This window comes from Sciurus vulgaris, assembly GCF_902686455.1.
Source record: "Sciurus vulgaris genome assembly, chromosome: 2".
Taxonomy (NCBI): Eukaryota; Metazoa; Chordata; class Mammalia; order Rodentia; family Sciuridae; genus Sciurus; species Sciurus vulgaris.
The window spans coordinates 137,469,816-137,492,324 of NC_136462.1; the positions used below are offsets into that span (position 1 = coordinate 137,469,816).

General features: G+C 39.6%; 1 long non-coding RNA gene across 3 annotated transcripts in view; it reads left to right on the plus strand.

Moving 5' to 3' along the window:
* Nucleotides 1–22,509, plus strand: part of LOC306654984 — an 87,251-nt gene that overhangs the window by 56,396 nt on the left and 8,346 nt on the right. The window contains exons 4-5 of one of the 3 annotated variants that reach the window (XR_013762144.1): nucleotides 3,857–4,077; nucleotides 9,487–9,658. This is a non-coding gene — a long non-coding RNA (uncharacterized lncRNA). Of the gene's footprint in view, nucleotides 1–3,856; nucleotides 4,078–9,486; nucleotides 9,757–22,509 lie in introns of those variants that run through there. The other 2 variants (XR_013762145.1, XR_013762146.1) reach the window with 2 other exon arrangements.

Below are 22,509 nucleotides of genomic sequence, written 5' to 3' on the forward strand. Positions count from 1 at the left end.
GTGTACCTTCTGCACACAGATGTGAATCAAGAGTACTTGATCATGTGCTCCAGACACTTCACTCCTGGCCCCTGAATCCAGTCACCTGTCTCTTCTATGCTTAGCTCACTGACATCAGGAGTGAATAGCAAGTATGCATCCTGTTCTCATGGAGGTGTGAAGATTCATAGAGGCACCACCAGATAATTTTCAAGAGTGGGTGTTGATGGGCACAACAGGAAGCAACCTCTGAAAGTCTGAAGTGCCTGAAGGGAGTGGGAAAGAGCAATTTAGAGCATAGCAAGGCAAGCGGATAGACCCAGGGACAGACTTCTCCCCGCTCCCGGAAAAGCCCAGAGTGGCCTTGCTTCAGCATGCCCCTCCTTGTCTCTGAACCTTGAAAACCACTTCAGGGAAAACAACTCTATTTATCCCTCATTATTTTTATGTGACTAATAAATTACAAATAATTCTGGTACTTCTTCCTAATAGCAATTAGAATAAACAATAAGAATCATTTCAGCTGCTTGACAATTAAGGTTCTAATGAGTAAAATGGAAGTCTTATGATAAGGATTTGGACAATTCATTAGTTAGAAACATAAGCACTTACAGAAAACAACTCATGAAGTCTTTAGCTAAATTATTGAAAACAAAACAAAAAAAATTGGACGAGAGGGACAGATGCCAGAAAAAGGCCATATTCTTCACATTAGAGGAAAAAACTTGCCGAGAGAAATCTTTAAAAAGCACATAAGAACAGAGTTGAGTGGTTTGAAATCTCACCGTCTCCAAATGGTGCAAACCTGACCAATTTTTCTGATCTAAATGTGCAGCTCCATGAATTTTCACAGCTGCACACACTTGAGTAGCTACCCACACAAATCAAGAACTAACACATTTCCATTATTCCAGAAAGTTTCTTATGTCAGCTTCCAGGCAGTGGGCACCCCCAGAGGCAAACACTGAGCTGCTTTCTATTGCATAGGCTGGTTTGGCTGTTCTGGAATTTCATATATGTGGAGTCATTCATTCTCCTGTCTTTTATGTCTGACTCCTTTCATTCAGCCCAAAGCCATGCAGCTATACATATTAGCAGTTCATTCCTTTCTATTGCTGAGAGAAATTCCATGGGATGAATATACCACAATTTATTCATCTTTTTTCTCTGGTTGATAGATATTTGGATTATTTCCAGATTTAGGTCATTAGGATTAGAACTGCTTGAGAATTCTTGTAGATAGTTTGTGGATGTCAACACTCCTTTCTAGAAGTGGAATTCCTGCATCACTGGGTGGAGTATGCTTAATATTGTTAGAAACTGCCTGTGTGATTTTTTGGTGGGGGGGATCCCAGGGATTAAAATCAGGGGCACTCGACCACTGAGCCCCCTCCCCAGCCCTATTTTGTATTTTACTTAGAGACAGGGTCTCATTGAGTTGCTTAGCACCTCACTTTTGCTGAGGCTGACTTTGAACTTACCACCTTCCTGCCTCAGCCTCCTGAGCTGCTGGGATTACAGGCGTGTGCCACTGCACCAGCTGCCTTGTAATTTTTTTTTTTTTAAGTCAGTTATATTTTCCTTTCTTCCTTTCCTCCCTCCCTTGCCCCGCCCCCCCTCTTCATTATCACTTTATGAATGTTCATTGGTGAGCTCAGATTTTACCCACTGGCAGGAATCACAGGGTTTAGAATAATTTTGTGACCTTTGGTTTCTTTATGACCAGCTCATCAAATCTCATTTGAACTAAGAAAAAATGCATCAAGCATCAAATAGTTTTATGATCAAAATTTGCCTCTATTTCTCTGTGGGAGTAGGAGGTTGCGTGTCATAAAATAAAAGTGTTTTACTCAGCAAATGCTAATAGAAAGTCAGAAATAACCCATGGATGAACTGAGCAGAGCCTGTCTTCTCAGATCATGAGACACAGAAACCGCCCGCTGCCAGGCACTGAACCTCTGCGCTGAGCCGCCGCCTCGGGCTTCTTGCTGCGCGGCGCCACCTAGTGTCGGCCCTGCTCAGTGCCGAGCTTGATCCGATCTTGGTTTCCTCTGGTTTTAAATCACTCGGGTAGTTTTTTTTGAGCAGCCTTGGCCTTAATCATGTACTGAACCTGGCCCCTTTGGAACGGACCCTGAATGAGTGTCTCATACGCTGTCCCCAAGTCCTCACTGAACTGACAGGTCACCTTTATTCTGTTCTTTCTTCCTGTGGCCCCCAAGAGCATCAAGAGCATCTGGTCCATGGTCTAGCAAAACTATCCCGGAGTTCTTTCTGCTTTCCCTCTACTGACCTTGCCTAGACACCCCAAGATGAAGTCTGATTTTCCTAAAGGGAAACCAGGAAGTAAATTGATACTTATTGAGAACCCATTTCTCTTGGAATAGGTGTACCAGATTGTGGGGTTTTCGATATTTAATCCTTCAACAAACCAGTGATAGGTAGCTATCATAAGTCCATTTTATAAATGAAGAAATTAAATTCAGAGATGTTGAGTACTTTGTCCCAGGTCACACAGCCATTCCAGAAAGAATCAGATCTCAACTTCATCACTGGCTGAAACCTCTCAAGACAACAGCATTTCTTTTTTCAGAGTTGAAGGTATCCTTTTACCCCCCAGTTTATTTCCTCCTGCAGTTTTTATACCTTGGCCTGATCTCCTGAGATGCCCATAAACACTCTCTTCCTGTTTTATATATCACATGGTACATGTTTGGGAAAGAGCCCCAATTGACCCTTATGGACAACTGCCTCATCTCCATCTTCCTGTGTTTCCATGAGAGGCCCACCTGCTTGCAGGAAGATGTCTACCCTTCTCTACCTGTGACCTGTAGTTCTTTGCTTGTGGGGAAAAAAAGAAACCCTCTGGGATGTGAGATACTTTGGTACATCCACCCACTTCCCCTAAAGTGACGCTTGAGTGAAGCAAGAAGAAACAAAAAGAGTAGGGCAGGAGGGGCCTTCAGGACCTTTAGTTTTGGCACTGCAGGCTAATGGGGAGGAGCAAAGTGTTGAACGGACTTATTCAGAATGACTTAGTGGTGTGGACATGTCAGCCAGGGTGGGTCGCTACATTCTGAGCCATCCAGGGGCAGTCCCTGTGTGAAGAGGGCACTCAGAATGTTTGGTACTCAACTTGATTAGAACAAGGGGTTGGTTTGGACTTGGGGATGTAGAAAGATATGCCTTGATAGGATTGAAATTCGAGGGAACAGTTACCGGTTCTGGATGCTTTGGGAGTCCACAGTTATGTCCTTGACTAGTCAGTGTTGACGCAATTTTATTACAAGTTGGACTGAGTTCCCCTGAAGTTCGTGTGTTGAATTCCGAGCCCAAAGTGCCTCAGAATGTGCCCTTGTTGGGACATAGGGTCTTTACACAGGCATTAAAGTTAATCTGATGTGCCTCTCATCCTAATAAAGAGAAATGTGAACCCCCAACACACAACACAGAGAATGACACATGAAGATGAAAGGCATCTACAGGCCAAGGGATGTCAGAGATTACCTGCAGATACCAGAAATTGGGGGAGAGCTCTGGGACAGAGTCAGGGGGAACCAGGCCTGCTAGCATTTTGGCTTGAGACTCATGACCTCTAGGACAAAGAGAGTGCATATCTGTTGTTTAAGCCACCGTGTCTGGGTGCTTTTCTAGGGTTGTGACAACCCTAGAAAATGAACACAGGGCCTACTGTGCTCACCATGTTGATGAGAGCAGGGACCAGCTCCAGTGCTAAGGACATCGCATTGATTGTTATACTTCTGTGAGGGACTGTGTCATGCATTTGTTAACATCACCATCTCTTTCCTTGTAAATCTGGATTTTTCCCACCCAGAAATGACTACACTGTGACAGAAATGTCAAATTCTTGCCTCAGTTATTCAGGTTGAAGAGGAGATGTCCTATGTTTGCAGGGTCATGACCAGGAAAAGGGAACTCAGGTGCCTGGGGAGCACCAGTGGGATTTGTGCTCACTCACAGAGGCTCACTCTGAGACTCCTGCCTCCTTAGATCTAGTACCTTGAGTGCCTCTTTCACCTCACCCTCTTGGAAACCCTGCATATTCATACCCAAAGCCCCGAAGGAGGACAGAGGCAGGTAGGATGTCAAAACACTGATAGGTGCTGTCTGCAACTGTTCCCTTCATTCCTGTGAGGTTTCTCCATGTGCACGGCTGTTCATGGGACTGGAGTTATGATTTCAGTGGATGGGCTATAGAGAAATCAGAGAATACTTCAGCAAACACATTCTGATATCATGAGTTCAAAAGAGTGTGAGAAGGGCTGGGCAGCCTTCCCAGGGGTGAACAATTTGGAAGAGCTTGTGTGTGTGTGTGTGTGTGTGTGTGTGTATGAGAGAGAGAGAGAGAGAGACACACACACACACACACACACACACACACACACACACACACACTGGGGCTCAAACATAGGGCCTCACACATGCCAAGCAAATGCTCTATCACAGACACATTCCAAGCTCAGGCGATGACCAATTTGTACTGAGACAAAGAACAATCATCTTCCACATGGCAGGAACAGCTAAATGATAGAACTTCTATATTAACTCTAAGTGGAATATCTATTTCATAGGAATCTCAGATAAGGTACCTCGGTGATCCTGCACCCTAGAACTAGGGTCGCCAGATTTAGTAAATAAAAATATGGGAAATTTTAGGTGAATAATGAATAGTCTTTTAGTTTAAGTATACCCCAAATATGTCCTGAAACTTATGCATATAGTAATTGTCCATTGTTTATCTGAAACAGTTTGACCTGGGTATACTGTATTTTATCTAGTATCTCCCCTGGATTCCTAGTCAGAAACCTGAAATGATTGCAGATATTTTCAGTGCTCAGGAGAACTAATCACATATAGAGGTTTTCTGCTGGTCAAAGTTTTGGCCCTTTTCTGTTTGAACTTTTAAGAATCTGGGTCCAAGAACAGGTCTTAATCTGGATGGATCAAGTGCCTTTAATTATGTAGACATGTATGTTCTACCTGGAGAATTCAAACCCAGCTTTGTAGTCTATAGCAGAGTTACATTTATGACTGTATAAAGAGATGGAAATGGGGGCGAAAGAACAGTCTGTTTGATTTGGAATTTAAATGTGGTCCATCCTCTAAGACAAGCCTTTCATTATTTTGAACAGTTTCCTTGAGATTTCCTCCAAGAGTTGGTGTTCAGGGACTTACTGTCTTGGAATGCAAATTAATTTTTCTTTAAAAATAGTTTGTTCTTAAGAATCATCCAACTAATGTGGTTAAGAAGAATGTCCTCATGGTAGATGTGATTTAACTGTTATCCTTAGACAGTATGCAGTAGAAGACCTCAGGGGATGCTGAGGTCCTCTTGCTGGAGTGTTCCTGCCTGTCTACCCACATGCATCCACCAAGTGTATCCACCAAGTACATGGGCGATGCACAGGTTGAGGAGAGAGCAAAAAAGATAGTTGCATTCTTCAAGGATCTCATAGTCTCCTAGGGAAGACAGATAACTAGAGCTGCAATTTACAAAAAAAAAAAAAAAAAAAAAATTTTTTTTGTAACAAACTGGGATTTTGCCATAATCAGAGTAGGATTTGATGTAGGCACAGGGGATGGAGGGTGTTTTAGTCAGGTTTTTCACCACTGCAAAACCAAAAGATCTGACAAAATAAATTTTAGAGGAGGAAAAGTTTGTTTGGTGCTCACAATCTCAGGGGTATCAGTCCAGAGATGGCCAACTCCATTTCTGTGTGCCTGAGGTAAGGGAGAACATTGTGGCAGAAGGTCATGGGGGAGGAAAACCGCTCAGGACGGCAACCAGAAAGCAGAGAGAGACCTCCTCCACTCACCAGAAACAAAATATAAATCCCAAAGGCACAATCCCAGTGACCCAGCCCTTCCAGCCACTCTCTACCTGCCCTCAGTTACCTCCCAATTAGTTCTTATCAGTGAATTGATGAACCGATTAGGCTAAAGCTCTCATAACCCAATCATTTCATTCTAAACCTTTTTGTGTGTCTCACATGAAAGCTTTTGTGGGGTGCTTCACATTTCAACCACAATTAAAGAATTCTGAAAAGGAGCTAATGCCATAGTAAATCTGGAATGAGAAGTAGATGTTGCTTATTTAGAAGGTTGAGGCAAGGATAGTTGATCATGATCTGATTTACTGGGAGAAGGTAGAGGGAGAAATTAAGGGTGACTCCTAGATGTCTGATCCAGCATGTGACTGGAGACCCAGGTGGACATTTAGGCTTGGACCTTCAAAGTTGCCCTTTTAGAAATGAGCGACTAGATAGTGATGGATGTTGAAAAAAAGTCAACATGTTCATTCTCTTTGGGAATCTCTTGGGAAATTTTACATCGATTGGTGAGAAAACGTCACCTCTAGTTACTGCAACCAAGAAGCAGAAGTGCAGAGTGGCCAGCTATGTTGTGAAACTACTCACATGTCCTCTGTATCACCTCTCAAATGTTTCTTTCCTTTCATGTAAATCTAAAGCATCAGAAGAAGGTTGTTTGCCAGCTTACAGGTTAAGTAGAGTGAGCATAGAAGGAAGAGGATCCTGCTGGATAAGGAGGGGGCTGCTTCCAGGGAGGAGAAACTGACAAGTCAGTAAAACCTGGCAGATCCTCCTTGTAAAACAGACTGCGTCATTACGAGGCATGCTGCAATTAAATGGGTGATACTGAGTTCCATAGATTGTATTTTGGGGCAAAATGTACTAGATGAGCTACAGATTGTATTTTCCATGCCTTCATGACTAATGTTTGCAATTACTAATCTTTGGGGACTGCGCCCACTGGAACAGACGTCTCCAGTATTTTTTAATACAAAATTAGTCATGTAGATTCCCTGGGACTTAGTGTTTTATTAAATCAGTCTCTCTCTCTCCCCATACCCCCCCCCCAGTGTGTGTGTGTGTGTGTGTGTGTGTGTGTGTGTATGTGTGTGTGTGTATGTATGTATGTGTGTGTATATTTTCAGAGGAGAGCTGTACACATTTAAGAAAGTTTATTTTTTCATGTGCATTTAAAGCAAAGTGGGCTGGTTTCCGCTCAGAATTCGAATGACTGCCTTTTCTGGTCAAAATGACAAAAGGACCTAAAAGACAACTCTTTGATCAGCATGATCAACTATTGGATGATACTTTTGTTCTACACCAGTGCAGCTTGCAGAATGTTTATTTGGCAATAGAAAAAAGGTCACTGTTTTAAGGCAGTTCAGAAACCAAATGTTCCCATAATATGGCAGATTTCTCACAAAGCACCCCTTGGCTTTGCAGCTTTGGAATCTGTGCTTTTGACAAGCTCAAGCTCTCTTAGATGTGTCAGTGTGTGTGTGTGTGTGTGTGTGTGTGTGTGTGTGCATGTGTGTGTGTGTCTGTGTCTGTGTGAGAGTGTATGTACATGGGGTGGGGGAATAGGTGGTTGGAGGTCTGTTAATTGCAAAACCCGAGTTCTCCACATTAAGAAAGTATTTATATCACAAGGTGAGTTCTTTATATAAGAAAAGGGGACTGTGGGCAGAGAATCTCTGAGCTAGGTGCAACATATGTAGGAACAGAACAGTGTGTGCAGAGACTTGAATCAGGTTTTGTTTTTTACTATTCAGTCCTTTCTTTTAAGCAGCATTTGTACAACCTTGACTGAAGCGGAAAACCTCTTTAATTAGCTCCTGCAGAATGTGTCTCCTTACTGCCTACCTGTTGTTCAGGAAAATATAAGGGCCAGGAGGGGCCCTGGAGGTGATTAAGAATGCCTGACATCAGTCAATTTTCTTCTGGGCCAGCCCAAAAGGAATTCTTGGAAGCACAAGTTATAGCAATGATGCCAGGTGAGTTCATCCATAGCTCCCAGAGAAAGCTGGAGAATGGCACATTTTCTTGACACAGAGCAAGCTGCACACATAGTTGCTAATTGTTATTGGTTTTGGATCTTAAAAATAGCATGCTTCACATTTCAATAGCTGTGATGCGAAGTATTTTAGAGGTGGAAATCGCCTCTTCAAATGATATTAAGGAAAAATACATCATGTCAAAGAATTCCAAGGTCAGGGTTGTGATGAACAGCATCACAGTCTTTGATATGCTAATTACAAATAGAGGGAAGGGTTGAAACTAATCACAGACACAGGTCAAAGCCCTAGTCATCTCAAGTTAACCCAAGTGGCCCACTGTATATGTGATATTTATTTTTGCTTCTCATGGGTATAGTAAATGTGTCTGACTTTGTTCATTAAAGCTTCAGATTGGGCATATTTGGCTAACATCTGTTAGGACTGTGGTCCTTACTCTTAATTGGTACCATCTGGAAAGGAGGAGGAACATACAGAGGAAAATCATAATGGACTAAAGGCCCAACAATGTTTTATCTTGCAAAATGCTTGTTTTTGTTTATTAAACTAATATATACATATATGTTGAATATATATACACATATGCATGTGTGTGTATGTATATGTATGTGTGTGTACATATATATACATATTTATGTCAGAGACTTAATTTGAAAACCCAACAATACAACAAAAAATGATTAAGATATGAGAGTTGTATCATTTAAAGTACTGGTGTGTGTGTGTGTGTGTGTGTGTGTGTGTGTGTGTGTGTGTAGGAATACCCTCTATTTTCCTTTCTGGGGATGTTTCCTTTTTGCAGCACTCCACCTCTCATTCTGGCCTGTCTTCCTCCTTCTCTGGCTCCATTTCCCATAGCTGCTGCCGAGGATATCCTCCTCACTTGCACACTAATACCATTTCTGCACTTAAAGTCACACTAATATGCCACTGGGCATATTAGTGATTCTGTGTTTTAGATCTCCCTTTATGTAATTTGAGAGCTCCTTAGTAAATACCTTTCTGTGTGATTGAATACTAGAAAAAGAATCCTGGAATAAAAAAAAAAATAAAATCTTAGAACTGAGTTAGAAACAAAATGCATTTTAAAAAAATCTTCTTATGTTCATTACAATTGAGATGAGTGGAGAAGTCTATGTTTTCCAGTGGTCATCCTCCACCCAAATGTTTATGGGGAGCAGAAATCCCAGTAGTTTCTGAGTTGATTTCCAGATGCAGCTTTGTTGTGGAAAGTCATAATATAATGTTCTAATTATACTCCACTTAATTCTTGCCATCCTATCCTTGCTGGTAAAGTTAGCTCTGTGTGTGTGTGTGTGTGTGTGTGTGTGTGTGTGTGTGTGTGCGTGAGTTACATGTATGTATGTGTTTGTGTGTGTCAAGGGGTAAACTTTTGGGTCCTGGTTTGGGGAATTCTTTCCATAAGGATGCAAGGGTGCCACTTCTCATTTGAAGGTCCTCTGCAGCTGCCTGTGCATCTGTTACCCTAGAGAATGGTTGAAACATGAAGGCATCTTTCAAAGCTAAATTCTTTATACACTCAGGCAAAGGGCGCCATGTAATGCTGTCAGGGTGAGCACAAGCTGGACTTGGAGGTGATGATAGGCCTGACAGCCTCATTAGATGTTTTTCTCCTCACATTGCAGTTGGCCTCTTCACAGATTTTTAAAAAGTGGCAGAGAATGTCCCTCTGTTACTCTCAACTGTGATTTCAACAGATTGACCTTCGCACCGGCATAAAGACTGACTGTGTGTCCCGACTGGAAAGGTTGGAAGAGCAAAAATGTGTATTTGAGAAGAGGCTTCATGTTTTATGTGGCTCCAGGATGCGTGGTAATATTTTCCTAGACTTCACTTTTCTTTTATTTGGCAGATACATTTGTGTTGGGGTACTACATCTCTTTTTAAAATTTATTCTAATTAGTTATACATGACAGTAGAATGCATTTTGACACATCATACATAAATGGAGTATAACTTCTCATTCTTCCAATTGTACATGATGTAAATTACACTGGTTGTGTACTCATATATGCACATGGTGTCATGATGTCTGATTCATTCTACTATCCTTCTGCCCCCATATACCCTCTTGCCTCTCCTCACTCCCCTCTGTCTAATCCAAAGTACCTCTACTCTTCCCCAACCCCACCCCATTGTGAATGAGCATCCTTGTATCAGAGAAAACATTTGGCCTTAGGTTCATTGGGATTGGCTTATTTTGCTTAGCATGATATTCTCCAGCTCCATCCATTTACCAGCAAACATTCTTATACACATATTCACATACTTACCGTTTCAATTAGGAGTAGTAATGTGTATTGCCTCAGGTTACTGCAGTCTTCAATGGGACAATTATTGAATTATTTTGACATTATTTGGAGCTTCAGGTGATCTGAGATCCAATGCTCTGACAATTTTGCTGGGTTGGATTTTGGATGAAAAATCTGTGTAAGAGTTGAGACGATTTCCCACCGTTTGTGAACAGCCTCCAGCCTTCAGGGAAAAGCTCCCAGACTGAGGTGCTGAGGAGCCAGGCAGGTGCACAGACAGGCACGTGGCTGTCTGCAGGTCTGCTGCACACCTGCATGAACCCTTTTGAGTTAATGGGGCTCAGAATGAGAGCATGGCAGTTGGATTACTACACTACTGAGGATAGCAGAAGGCGGCTATGGCCCAGCACGCTTTAGAGATTTGCTGAGAGCACAACATTTCTGAAAAAAAGCTCAACTTCCATAACACAATGTATTTGCATTTTATGCCAAGAATGTGTTTAGATTCACCTCTTTCCAGAGTAATTTAAAGTCATGGAGATGTGTGATCAAAACACACAAATTGAAGAAGATAGGACATTTAAAAATTCTGAATGTATCTTTCAGCCTATAGCGAGAAGCAGATCATGAATAAATGATTGTCCTACTTCTTAAGATTATGTTACTTCAACTTCTATTCCAAAATAATTTATACCCAGAAGTGTTTTTGTGAGTGCTGGTACCATCGTATAATAAATAGCTTGAATTTTAATAATATAACATAAGGAAAATTTAAATTTATGATTGTGTACTTAAAAATAATAACTAAACATTTACTAAAATCATAGGTACAATTCAGAAGTATCTGACAAAGAAGGTGGAAATTTTTGTTGATCAGTTAAAGTGGTCAGATGTTTTATTTTAAAATAGTTCACAATTTACTTGGTCTTTGAGTCCTAACTGTCTATGGTTCTTGGTTAAGATACAAAATTTTAGGGGGAGATTCACATTTCAACATTTTTGTGTAATATGATATTTATTAATGTTTTAATCATGTATATTTCAGATTTGCACAATATGAATTTGTATAAATGTGTGTTATATTTTGGAAAGTGGAAGTGTACATAGTCAGAAGTTAATGTTTTAACTTGGAGGGTAGTTGTGATGATTTAGCTTGAACTTTTTTAGAATTTTTTTTTTAAAGTGGTAAAATACACATAATGTAAAACTTACCATCTTAACCATTTTTAAGTGTGCAGTTCAATGGCATTAAGCACATTCTCAGCATGTTTATCATCCTCATCAATCTTCAGAATGCCTTTCATCTTCCAAAACTGAATTCTCTATTTTGCACTAAGTCCTCATTCTTCCCTGTGGCAACCACCATTCTACTTTCTGTCTCTGAGTTTGACTACTTGGGCTACCTCATATATGGGTAATCCTATCATATTTGCCCTTTTGGGTCTTAGTGCATTTCACTTGGCAAATCTCCTTAAGGTTCAACATCATAGCATATATTACAATTTCCTTTCTTTCTTTTTAAGACTGAATAACATTGCATTGTATGTACTTGTCACATTTTGATCCTTTCATCCACCAATGGAACTTGAGTTGAATCTGTCTTTTTTTGCTATTGTGCTCTGAATGAAGGTATACAACTCTTTGACTATAAGCCTAATTTGCACTTTTGTGTCTCTACTTTTTTGTATATGTGTGTGTGCCTGTGTGCATGTATGCTTTTGTTTATGGTTGTTTTGGTCAGCTATTTCGCTGATGTGACTGAAAGATCTGGCCAGAATAATTGTAGAGTAGGGAAAGTTTATTTGAGGGCTCATGGTTTCAGAAGTCTTACTCCATAGAAGGCCAGCTCCATTCCTCAGGGGACCAGGTGAGGCAGAACATCATGGCGGAAGAATGTGGCAGAGGGAAATAGCTCACATGTTGATCAGGAAGCAGAGAAACTCCACTCTCCAGATACAAAATATATACCCCATAGCCATGTCCCCAATTAACCACTTCCTTTACCCACACCCCACTTGCCTCCAGTTATCACTCAGTTAATCCCATCAGGGATCAATTTGCTGATTAGATTAAGTCTATGGCCCAATCATTTCTCCTCTGAGCCTCCTTGCATTGTCTTACCCATGAGCTTTTGGGGGACAACTCACATTTAAACTACAACAATAGTGTTCACTCTGGATATTTTTTCTCCCATTTGCCATCATTACCATCACCACCTAAATCCTACCCATGCCTCAGGATTGGATTTAATGTCTGCTCTTTGTGATGCCTCCTGGAAATTCTCAGCAGAAAGTAGAGTCCATCTTCTATGATTCCATGACACTCTGAAGGGTAGGCATGGTTCACAGAGGGAATGCTGGAGCCATGATAAACCATGGGTACCATATGGAAAATATTGCTGATAGCTTTCCTGAGTAAAGACCAGGTCCTGTGCGAGGTGCCACTAGGGCACATGCTGGTCACTATGTAACCATTCTTTGAGACACTCCTGGTTGTCTACCAATGAAGAGAGAGCATATCTGTATAGAAGGCACATGACAAGGTATCATACCTCCTTTGGTGAACATGATGTTAGTGTTCCAGTCTGTAATACCAAAAGCTCATTACTAGCATATTTAAACTTAATCAAACTTAATCGAGTACATACACATGCTTTGAACTAAAGGGAATCTAAGTCTTCAAGGGGTTGTCAGTAGGCATTATCACAAAGATTCTGAATTACATGACTGTTAATAAGTACTTTATTTCTAACCTTGATGGTGGAATCATTGATGACCCATAATAGGTTCTTACACGGATTTTTGGATGAATGAATTGGTATTTGGGAATCCTTTACAGAGAGTTGTCGTATTTTTACTCCTTTTCTGCACACTGATATTTCTTGGCATCTGATTGTGGAATAGTCACAACTTTGTTTAACTGAAGCCTCTGGTTAACGGGATTTTAAGTGCTGCCTATTGGTAGTCCTTGCTTGCAGGAGGTTAGACAGAGAGGGAAAGATGGAGCTAAGGGCAGAATTAGCCTCTGTGTTCATCAAAAGGGCGAATTCTGCTGATTCTAGGCTTTTGAGTCAGGGTTTGCTCTGTCAACATTCTTCATTCTGTAGTTGAACCCCTTCTGTGGATGGTCCCCCAACAGGCCCATTGATAATTGTTTGAGGCAGGTGGCCTCAAAAATTCACCCACAGTCATTTTGCTGATGGCTGATGAAATGGCAGCAGCCGCTAAAACTACCCACTCCTTCAAGCTCTGCTGGGTTTAATGTTCCATATATTCAAGGTCAAGTATGTAATGAAGTAATGAAGCCACTTCAGATACTGGTAAACAGATATGGGTGAACCAGTCAATTGTTCAACCTAAAAAGGGAAATTTGGTTAAATCTTAAGAAAATAACCCTTCCATTCCCATCCTCGCCAGACAAATTGCACCTTGATTTACATAGAATTATTTTAATTAACTCATGTCAAAAATGAATAATAAATTCTCATGACTGATGTTAATGAGACCAAGGAATTCAATTCAAAATAATGTCTTTCTTCTTTACTATGTGCTCAGCAATGAAAGGGAGCTTTCTTTCTGGTTCTGGCTTCCTGGGCCAATGAGAATTAATAGAAGATCATGGAGAACATTAGCAAAAGCAGCTGGTATTTATGGAGACTTACTATGGGCTAGGCACTGGGCATATTTGCATGCATTATCTCATTTAACCTTAAAAGAAGTCTGAGGTAGATACACTCATTATTTTTCCATTTCATAGATAAGGAAACAAAAGCTATTAGTCACCTTTTCATTGTGGTGGCAAATACTTAAGGAAAACAACTTAGAGGAGGAAAGGGTTATTTTGGGTTCACCATTTCAGACCATGGTTGGCTAACTCTATTGTTCTGAGCCTGAAGTGAGGCAGACCATCACAGTGGGAAAATGGCAGAGGAAAGTTGGGGCAGGGGGGCGAGAAAGAGAGAGAATACAAGTGTGAACAAGAGGCAAGAGGCCAGAGACAAGCTATAGTCTCTGAGGGTATGCCCCAGGTGACCTATTTCCTCCAACCATGCCCCATCTGTGCCTACAGCATTTACTATCTCCAAGTAATCCATTCAAATTATTAATACATCAAATAGATTAATTCACTGATGAGGTTACAGCCCTTGTGATACAATCCCCTTCCCAAAAGTCCTCCCTCCAAACACTGCTACACTGCAGTCTAAGCCCTCAACATATGAGTTTTGGGGGGGACATTCCAGATCCAAACCATACAAAGGCCCTGTGATTCTTTCATTTGGGTATGTTTACTGTGAAGTTATGGTGGCCGAATCTAAGCCTAGCCTGTCTCCTTTTAGAGTCAGTGCTATAAGCCATATTCTGCTGCTGCTTCTACTGCTGCAGTCTACCCTTACTGGATGCTGAATTCTAACAATTATACCTTGAAAGAGCAGTCATTATTAACTCCATTTTCAAGATGAGGAAACTGATTGTGAGGAGGTTAATAACTTGACCAAGGTCACGTGTGGCAAAGTCAAGATTTGAATTCCTTAATTTAGCTCTTTAGAAACAGCATGCACACATTATACTATCTCCCTCTGGGAGCAATAGATACAACCAGAATCTGGAACTTCAGACAAGGGCATGTGTTTTATTTGGAGGAGAGTTGATGTAGTCTCCTCTTGCATAGAAAGGCAACATCCTCTTCCATGGCCCTGGGAGGGGTTCTTGAGCTCTCCTGTGATTCTTGTAAAATGTGAAAAAGAATTTTGTATTCTCAAAGAGTTTCTCATTACCAATTGTGTAAGTCATTGGTTCTCAAAGTGTGGATGCTCCTAAGTGTGGAGCTTAGGCATTACGAGGAACTTCTTAGAAACGCAGGATTTTGAACCCACCTGGTATCTCTCTATCTGAATCAGAGGCTCTGGAAGTGCAGCTGGCATTGGGAGTTCACCAGACCCCTAGGAAGATTTAGCAGCAAACCTGAGCACCCACAGTGTCCTTTATAAGGTGCCTTCCAAGGCTCTGCAGTTAATATTATACTCGTAACTTTCTATTGTTTTTCTTTAGGACACTCCAAATAATACAAACCTCAGGACCTTCACCTGGATCCACCTCTGGTTATGACTTTTGAAAGTGCTTGTTTCCCTAATACTGAAGTAGAGCTTGCTTTTGTCTGGGAAACTTGGTGTTTTACACAAAGTTTGATTGGGCAAAAATGTTAGAACTTGACATGAAAATGAGTTGGGGGGGGGGAGAGAGAGAGAGAGAGAGAGAGAGAGAGAGAGAGAGAGAGAGAGAGAGACTTGTTTATGTGCCAGAAGTTTCACCTCTAACACTCAGTTCACTTGTCCTAGAGTGACGTGCACAACCCCAGGTTCATTGGCAGGCTGCAACCTGATACACTTTGAAGTTCAAAGATGCCCAGAAACCTCTTATCAGTGTCTGAGAGCTGTCAGTGAAAACAAGGCAACCCAAGTGCAGCCACCATTCCATGTCCACGTTCCTGTCTCCTAGGCTGATGAGCTCTGCCAGCTCCATCTAGGTGAAGCTCCTGGGAGGTACAGGCTGAGTCACCAGCCAGCACGATCACATGAAGAGCAGGATTGTGCCGGACAGAGTTGCAAAGTATTGCTGCCACATTCTTGGAGGCTCTATTTCCTTATACAATGAAGAAACTGAAGCCTAGGAAGAGAAGTGGAAGTTGAGGGACAAAAGAGGTGATGGTGGAACAATGTTGTGGTTTGGATCGTAAATTTTCCCCAAAGGCACATGTTTTGAAAGCTTGCCCCTCAGCTGATGCTACTGTTGGGAGATGGTGGAAAGCTTAGGATGTAGGTCCTGTGGAAGGAAGTTAGGCCATTGCAGGTGTGCCTTGAAAGGGGCTTTTCGGGCCCTGAACCTCCCTCCTTCCTTCCTCCCTCCCACTCTCCTTATCTCTTTCTCTGATTCTCTGCTTCCATGCGGTGAGCAACTTTATTCTGCCATGTGCTCCCACCATGACCTGCTGTTTCTCCACACTCTCCAAAGGAATGGATTTAAACAACTATGAACTGAAACATGAACCCTTGAGTCAACATAAATCTTTTCTCTTTATAAGTTGATTATTTAAGCTGTTTTATTACAGTGACAGAAAATTAACACAAACAAGAACAACCAATGATAGCTGTGTGCATCTTCTCTATTTCCTCTTGGTTAGTTATTAACACCAATCCTTTTCCATCTTTCTTGAGAATCTAGTAGTTAATAGCTACATACTAAGAATTACATATAAGAAGGTTCAGTGCTATATTATTTAACATAGTGAAAAATAAGACACACCACATATTTCTCAAACTAGCAGAGTGCTGCCTATATTGTAGGAACCCTTAATGTGTATAGTCATTAAAATAATATAGTCATTAAAATGATCATAGGAAAAATTACTAAGTGATCAAGCAGAGAATGTTCACCATTGTCTGTTTATTGTTGGTTTATAAAACAGTTTTCAAATTATTATGCCCAGTTGAACCCTGGTTTTAGAAATTTCATATGTAGGAAGAACAGTGAAAATGTATACTCTGTTAGCTGGGCCATTTTTTAAATGGTGATATTTATAGATATTCTCTTTTTTGTATTTTTTTTCTTCAAAATAACATATAGTAAATAGGTTTTATACTGTAAGCACAGAAAAGAAATGCTGTGCTAGCAAATTGGATGGTCATGCTATTTATAGTATAACATGGAAATTTTAATGTCACCAGATATAAGTGAGACTTTTTAGAGTGTATCAGTTGAGAGATTGAATATACAGACCAGGGACAGACCATACATAAAAATAGAACTCTGGCTTAGTACTAGGACAGCCAGTCAAGGAAGCCAAACAAAAATTCCTGTAACAAACAGCCCTAAATGGCCAGATGTTGATTAGTAAGACCTTCCTAATTATCTCTGCTTTCCAACACAGGACCAACTAGAGAAAGCCAGATGTGCCCTCTAGCCAATCTCAGTCCACTTCTAGTAGGCTGCCTGCAGTTTCCTCATGTCTACAGCCTCTAATCATGGGACATTGGATGTCTTCCCTTTTTTACCCCGGCTATAAAGCTCCCCTACTTTTCCCTACTTGCCTTGGCATTTCTGCCCAACACAAGTGATGGTGGTTGATTCCTTGCTGTAGCAAGCTCTGGTTAACCAGGCTTTCCTTGTTCTTATTTGAGTGGTCTTTATTTCCATATAAAAATCAGGCCTTTGGGAAACAATGCATTTAAAAAAGAAGTTGCTGTGTATATTGGCATTATGTTATCCCTGGTGGGAGAAATCCAGTTTCTCTTTCTTCAGAAACTTTTGGTCTTAAGTCAATCACCAAGACTGAATGCTTCAGAATGGTGTGGAGAGGTTAGGGTCCAACACAAGATGAATAAAATGAATTCTAAATTTTAAATTTTACTGTATTATAAATTCCTAATAAGCAGCACCAGGAGTAGAGGAACCACAGTTTTTGTTAGCAAATCCATGGGTTCCTGACATTTCCAAACTACTTTGTAAGTCTTATGACTTAGTCCTTCTGGTATAAAATTGAGTTTTCAGAAAAAAAACTTAATAGAAGGTTTTTACCTGGCAAATGAACTGGTTCTTTTATCTATGTCAAAGTTGCAAAGTTGATCTTTACGGGGCCATATCAGTTGTGTTGTGGGCAGCAAGGCTAGTGCATTTTACTTTGTAAATGATCACCTACAAGTTGATTGAATTGATGAACCTTTGTTATAGATAGAAGTATTTTTATGTTTTAGGAAATTTTCATCTGAGAGCAAACTAGGGCTAACTTCAAAAATTTGAAGGAGAAGAAAAATACCAAATAATTTGGGGAAAAAGTGTAAAAATCATGCAAGAGGAACAGGGACAGTGTGATTAATACCCTGAAATGAATAAGACAAGAATAATTTGATTACTGAATTAATGGGTATGGGCAGATGGGGGTGAGGTGATGGTAAGAAAAGTCACAAATCTAAGTCATTATAAAGAAACAATGCATATTTATTAATTCCAAACAATTGGCTTGTTTATCAAAAGTCAGATAATTTGGGTCCAATTTGTATCATTGATTCAGATGGGTTATTTGTATATGATGTCACTGTAGCCCATATGTCTCAAGTTTGTAAATTAAATACAATGACCTGGAGAGAAAGTGAAATTATACAAGGTGAAAAATATTTCCCCAAATTCTAGATGACTGATAAAATTTGCTGAAACAGATTTTAATGGACAGGTGTTCATTATAAGGGAATACTATAAGCTCTTTACCATATATTTGAATAAATTTGTACAAGTTCATAACTGGATGAGAAAAATGTGTTTGGAATGTGGCATTCCAAACAGTGGCAACTTATTTTTTCTACCTTATTTAAATGTATATAGTAATTCAGTTGAATACCTTAACTATGTAAGCCTTCAGCCACTAAATGGTTTTGCATGACATTTTTTTTTTTTTTTTTTTTTTTTTTTCAGAGAGCATGTTATAGTTCTGAATCAGAAGCGTTTGGCTCCATGGATACATAGTGGGGTGTTGTCATAGTTTACTGAATGATCCCACTATCTCATAGTTTGCCTATGATAAGGTAACTTGCCATCTGTCATCTACCTCCTACCTCCCACATTTTCTTTAGTAGCGATCAGCGCTTATCTGAGCAATTGTTGTTTTGCTTTGGGGAATAAGGTAAGGATGTCAACCTTAGTTATTGGGCTAACTCCAATCCACTGGAAGTGGCTGCTTGAAATCCAGTATTAAGAACTGTAAGACTGTGACTTGACCTTGTGTAAACAAGTGCCAGGTTTGATTAGTAGGGTCTGTGACAGGCAGGAATGGGAACAGTTTTCTTGGACCTATGGTTTTACTCTCAGGAGCTTCCATATTGTGCGTGCACATTAGTTCTTACCTTAACATTAACAGAATAGCTTTTATAGTATCTACAGATTAGTATGGTCTACCCAAATTAGGTATGTTTCAATGCAATTGAAAAGATTGCATTGCAAAGATGAAGAAGCCTGGTCCAGTTTGAGATTTCACAGTGGATATGTGTGGTTCCTGGTAAATTGAAAGAGAAGTAAGAATGTACCTGGGAGAAGTAGTATAATGGAGGAAGGACGGAGAGTATGTGGAAAGAAAGTGCTTATCAGAGAAGAATTCAATGGCTGCCGTTTTGCTGAACCCAGTTCCATAATTCTAACAATTGTTGCTGAAATCTTTAGTCTGAGGGGCAAGGCTTTCTGTCATGCTTCCCACTCAAAAACATTTTATTTCTCAATGCTATCATTGCAGTCCTACCAGTTCATTTTTTTTTTTTTTGTAACTTTAAAAAAAGGAACAAAGAAATATTGGGTAATAAAAACTAGATGCATGTGAGTGGGAGATAGAGTGCTATAGATATCATTCTGCAAACTGCTAAGTGAAAAACTCAATGTATTGATTTTCTAGTAGAATTAGGTAGGGAACACCTTTCAAAGTTGGCTTAAAATGAATTTGTCTTTTCAAAGACCTAATTAAAATCCTCTATCAGAAACAATAAAAAGAACCGTATGTAATAATTGCTGGAGACAATGAAAACCATTGGCCACTTTGCATTTAATGGGTTGCCATGATCAAAGAAGTTGCTTTATTACTATTATTTTTTTTTAAACTGAGGGTATAAAATTTTTGAAAAGCTCTTCTCATACAACTATATCTGAGTGTTCCTACTCCTCTTGTGTCTGTCACATATTGGAGTAAAATCCATGTATTGATATGGCTTCTGTGATGGGAGGTTACGTTTCATGTTGAGATTCAGGTTCTTTCCATTGTGGCATTATCGATGACTTAACTTGTTAAATTGATTGATAAATAATTATATAATGTATTTCATTTTCAATCTAGAATTATCAGTAGGAAAGAATATTAAGAAAGATTTCCACACCAAATTGTTACATCATTATTTTTCTTTTCCCACCAAATGAAAGAAAACTGGACAAATGGTCCTTGGCTACATATGGATGCAATATGGGTTTGAGAATGCTTGATGACAGAAAGCAGAGTTGTAATCTATTCCAAATGGACCATCATGTGGATACTTGAAATGCCATGCCGTAAACAGTGCTCCCTTGTCTTATAGGATGTTATGTAGGGTTGAATACAGATGAAAGCTTAAATTTATATCATGAGGCAAAGCATAAAATGAATGTTACCCTTCTAAGTGCTCCTTTTTTTTTTCATTGTCAGATTCTGTTAACTGCCTGTCTTCTAAAAGCAGTGCCACTAACATCTTTAATGCTTTGGCCATCTGATGACCATCATTACTTCTCTCTCACTCTCTCAGAAGAGTAGTGAGAAACTTAGAATTCAAAGGAAATTTTTGGATCATTTAATTCACCCAACCTTACATTATACATAAGTAGAGCAAGGTGCAGGGAAGCTATATGGTCATATAACTTGGGGAGGAGTAGATGAACCAGGAGTTTAGTCTACTGACTCAAAGGGTAGGGTAATTTGCATGCTATTGAGTTGCTCTTTAGCATATACCTTTCTTCTCTTGTTAGGAGTCTATCCCTAGGGAATAACTGATTTTATTAGTATGTCCTCATAACCAAATAGATAGATATATAGAATTAACAGTTTAATTATGTGGACTTTGCTCATTCAAATTTTATTCACTTATTTAGAAAATATTTATTTTTCTTAAACTTTTATTTTATATATATGCTCAATGTAAAGAATAACAGAAATACATAATGGGGTAAATACTGTGCCCCATTTCTCAGAGTTATTTGCCCATGAGAACTTCTGATGCATAGGAAAATTGTATTATGGTACATAAAATAGTATATATGTATGCACTTGTTAAAAAGTGGAAGGAAGGGCTGGAGATATAGCTTAGTTGGTAGAGTGCTTGCCTCACAAACACAGGCTCTGGGTTCAATCCTCAGCACTGCAAAAAAATAAAATTAAAAAAAAAAGTGGGAGCATACATACTACATATGTTTTTCAGAAACTTTCCCTTTTAAATTTTTTTCAATTTCATGGGCACTTTTCCACATCTTACTTTTCTAATTTGCTCTTGTTATCAGGTGCATGGGTACATGTATTTTTTTTTTTTTTCTTTTTGCAGTATTGGGAACTGAACCTAGGGGTGCTCTACCACTTATCTACATTCCCAGTTTAAAAAATAATTATTTTGAGACTGGGTCTCACTAAATTGCCAAGGTTGACCTTGAACTTGCAATCCACCTTTCTCAGCCTCCCAAGTCATTGCATTATACATTTTTAATATATGAACTAAGTCTTAGCTTGCAGGATATGAAAGTTTCTCTCTCCATTCCTTTGTTGGTGGAGATTCATGTAAATTCCAATTTTCATTGTTAAAAACAATATATAGGAGGATGTGTTTCAAACTTGTGCCAATATATCTATAGGATGCATTACTAGAAAAGAGGAATTCCTGGGTCCTTCAACTTATATTTACTGAATAATTATAGTATACAAAGTGCTGGGAAGACTATAAATAAATAAACTATAACCCTTCCTACTCTCATGAAGCTTGTGGTTTAGCTATCTAGAAATGGGCTTCAAGGAGAAAATCATAAGTGCTCTATAGAAAACACAGAGGACTCACCAGGGGAGGAAGAAAACACCTTGACTTTCTAATCTAGCCAGTGCAAAGTGATAATTACTTAGAGATGGGGATCTCAATGGGAATGCACTAAAAATTTCTCAATCAAGTTATTTGCCAAGGTCAAAACGAATGAGTTGAAACATATGGGAATGCAGAAGGTGGCTTGTTTATTGAACGAGGTGCACAAATGTCCAGAAAGCATATTTGGTTTCAAACTTTTAAGCAGGATTTGTGTTTGTGAAGGAAAGAATTGTTATAGTCTGCTAGGTAGTATAAGCCTGAAAGGTCTTTTGTTTCAAAGACCTTTTCTCAGTGTTTGAGATAAACAAGGCTTTTATTTAGGCTCAAGGCTAACTTACTTTGATTTTCAACTTAATGTATGTGAATCCAGACCATTTTGAAATATCATATATTTGTCTTCAGTGTAGCAGATATTAAGAGAGAGCACTCCTATTTTCAAGCATAAAAATGTTCACTATGAGATGAGGGTTATAGTCATGTGCTCCAACATCTTTCCAGGTGAGAAATTTAGTGGGAAAACATTTCAGATTTTCCTTATTTTGAGTCTCAAATTTAGCAAAAATTCTTTCAGGGAAATTTCAGAATCCCTTGTCCTCCATTTAGCTTCTAGATGTGGAAGCTTCTGCACCTAGGGCCTAATAAAGCCTTAGCAGGGATTTGTGACCCACACCAAGTTGGAGGTACCCATCAATGCACAGGACAGACTGGGTAGATAGGAAAAGACCCACCTTGGGGTAGAATAAATGTCAAATTTCAGAGGAAAATTTTGGGGAACCTTAAAACATTTTCACAAT